Source organism: Petaurus breviceps, unplaced genomic scaffold (assembly GCF_028583685.1).
Source record: "Petaurus breviceps papuanus isolate PSGF00001 unplaced genomic scaffold, PetGlider_PUasm1.0 37, whole genome shotgun sequence".
Classification (NCBI taxonomy): domain Eukaryota; kingdom Metazoa; phylum Chordata; class Mammalia; order Diprotodontia; family Petauridae; genus Petaurus; species Petaurus breviceps.
The window spans coordinates 8,185,154-8,188,081 of record NW_027186296.1 but is presented as its reverse complement, the minus strand read 5'-3'; the positions used below and the strand labels follow the sequence as shown (position 1 = coordinate 8,188,081).

The 2,928-nt window shown below is 41.0% G+C and overlaps 1 long non-coding RNA gene and 2 other non-coding genes across 4 annotated transcripts in view; 2 read left to right on the top strand and 1 right to left on the bottom strand.

The window, feature by feature from the left end:
• Positions 1–1,214: 1,214 nt before the first annotated feature.
• TRNAL-AAG (transfer RNA leucine (anticodon AAG)) lies at positions 1,215–1,296 on the bottom strand. The gene has a single exon. It is a non-coding gene; the product is annotated as a tRNA-Leu (tRNA).
• Positions 1,297–1,364: 68 nt separating this feature from the next.
• The window catches only part of LOC138168450 (uncharacterized), a 3,402-nt gene continuing 1,838 nt past the window's right edge, over positions 1,365–2,928 (top strand). The window contains exons 1-2 of one of the 2 annotated variants that reach the window (XR_011170100.1): positions 1,365–2,028; positions 2,249–2,343. This is a non-coding gene — a long non-coding RNA (uncharacterized lncRNA). Of the gene's footprint in view, positions 2,029–2,245; positions 2,344–2,928 lie in introns of both variants that reach the window. The other variant, XR_011170101.1, reaches the window with a different exon arrangement.
• Positions 2,350–2,421, top strand: TRNAP-AGG (transfer RNA proline (anticodon AGG)). The gene has a single exon. It is a non-coding gene; the product is annotated as a tRNA-Pro (tRNA).

Here is a 2,928-nt window from a genome sequence, read left to right as displayed (position 1 = left end):
GAGAGACAGAGACAGAGAGAGAGACAGAGACGGAGACAGAGAGAGAGAGAGAGAGAGAGACAGAGACAGAGAGAGAGACAGAGACGGAGACAGAGAGAGAGAGAGAGAGAGAGACAGAGACAGAGAGAGAGACAGAGACGGAGACAGAGAGAGAGAGAGAGAGAGACAGAGAGACAGAGAGAGACAGAGAGACAGAGAGAATAACAATTATGTGGAGGTAACATGATTCCATAATTTGATAGAGAGTGATGAACTGGAGTCTGCTTTTCCTCTTCCCTTCCCTCCCTGCCCCCATCCCAAGAGAAAAAGAAAAATTTGATTTGACAAAGAATTGAAATTATTATTTAATGTAATTTTTCTTCTTCTTTAAAATGTAAGTTTCTTGGTGAATGAACTGTTTTCTATTTATCTTTATATTACCAGTGTTTAGCAGTGCCTGGCGCATGGTAAGCTCTTAATGAATGTCGCTTGATTGACTTGGTTTGTGAGGTATTTATTAATCTTCTACTTTACTTTAAAAGATTTCAACTTTTGTAGCTAAAGTGGAGAGTGAGGAAGGAAGGAAGGAGGTGATGGCAGTCAGAAAATGAATCGATGTAGAAAGAACAAGGGGAACAAGGAAGAGCCACTCCAAACCAGGTTTATAAGATCTATCTTAGAAGTTAGTCTTGGACTGTCAGTCCCTGAATATTGAGGAAGAGTTCCTAAAGTTTTCCCCAAAATTTTTCTGATACTTTTTAAAATTTAGACACCCATCGATTTGGACAAACCAAAACCACTTGTAAAATGATAATCGACCTGTCAGGGTTCTAGAAGTAAACGTGTTATTCCCACCTTTGTTGTGAATTATTTTACTGAGACACTTTACTTTGAGAAGTTGACTGAGATCAGGAAATTAACAAGAATAGTTTTCATGGAGTAGCCAATGTTAAAAATCGCACAGACTCTAATATAAACTCTGCAAAAGATACGCTACTCCGTCCGTTTCCGAGGTTAGCTTTAAGAAGTAGATAAGTTTCGTGAGTAGCTATGATCAGCAAGTGCTTGTCAAATTTCTATTGATGAGTTTCTTTGTCCAACTCGGAGTCTTTTCAGTGTAGTACTTGGTAAAGATACTGCTTGGATGACAAAACTTCGTAATGTTCAGGATCCACAGAAGATATTAATAACTGAAAATTTCAGAGCTCTGGTTGATAACTAAGTAGATAAAAGTATGGCAGCGGTGGGATTCGAACCCACGCCCCCGAAGAGACTGGAGCCTTAATCCAGCGCCTTAGACCGCTCGGCCACGCTACCAGTTACAAAAGCAAAAAAAATAGAAAAGTTAATCATTTCTTATCTTCTTTGGTTTGGTCAGATTTTTTATTTGTTTCTTTTTTTTAATGTATTATCTTTTTTTTCTTAATAGAGAGAATGTGAAAGAGCTGAAAGGTACTTGTTTAGAAATTCCAGCTAGATGAAGAGAACAAAGAAAGGAAGCCGAAAGGATTGTGCTAACCGAGATATAGTTCGCTTCTTTGTTTTAGAAATGGGGAATAACGGGTAAGGAGTGAGTAAGGTGGAGACGAGGTTGGGAAAGGAAAGAGGACGATGAAAGTGAGGTCAGACAAAAGAGAGGGAGAGTATAAAGGGAGCACAAAGGAGATCTAAGAGGGGAAGGAATATTATAAAGGGGGTGGGTGAGACAACAAAGATGGCGGGAGGAGGACAGGGGAGGGAAAACAGATGCGGAGAAGAAGGCAGACCGATGGGAGAAGAGGAAGAACCAAGTGGGGAGAGAAGGAAGACAGATGACGGGAAGGAAGACGGAGAGAGGAGAGACGAGGAAGGAGGCAGTCTCTCCTCATGCGGAACACAGTCGGAATAAAGGAAGAACAGGGGGACAGACCCACGATTAAAACGAGGGACGCAGAGGGTGGCGTCTTCTATATCCATACAACCATACACGAGGAGGACTTGCAGGGGTCATTTCATACACCACTAGACCTTCAGATAGAACAATAACTTAACTGCTGAAGACAAAGTAAGGTATTACTTGCTTTTAAACACCCCTAAACGTTGAGCAACCACAGGTTCTCCTCCTCCCTCACTGGGCTTTCCCAAAGATTTCTCCTTTTCCCCCAAATCTCTAACCTTCTATCACATTTCAACGCTGTAATGTTGACACAATCCGAAAATACAGAAGGGAAAAATCCTCATCAGTAAATGAAGTTTGAAAACATGAACTCATTTTTTTTGCGTCCAGCAGGTGGCTCCGGATTCCCAACTGTTGATAAAAAGCACGGAAAAGTTTGACGTGGCTGAAATCTTCTTTCCTGAAGGAAAAGAACTCAGAAGATTTTTGTAGGTGGCTCGTTGGTCTAGGGGTATGATTCTCGCTTAGGGTGCGAGAGGTCCCGGGTTCAAATCCCGGACGAGCCCTTTTTTTCTTCCCCTCTTTTTTGAATTTCACCAATAGGAACTTTTGTTCTTATTTACAAAAAATAGAAACCTTTGTGCCTACCAAAATATGTAAGAGTATTTCATATATATATTATCTCATTTGGCCCATGAAACATACTTGAAAGGTCCCTCCGTTTTAACGATGAGGAAATTGAGATTTAGAGTCTTTATATAAAGACCTGCTAATAATCGAACATCAACATCTTCTCTGGAAGGAACCTATTTCTCTTTATCCTGCTTGAAGTATATGGGACAGATTAGCTCTCTAGCAGGACAGAGGACAGAAAAGGAAAGGCCCTTGATTTACAATAACTTCAGGGATAGGGAAGATCTCCTTTCCCTCTGAAAATAATAGGATTCCTAGACTTAAAACTAATCAATCACTTGACAAGCATTTATTGGGGTCCTCCTAAATGCAAGGTCTTGGGCTAGGAGCTGGGAGGGAGGGAGAGAGAGAGAGAGAGAGAGAGAGAGAGAGAGAGAGAG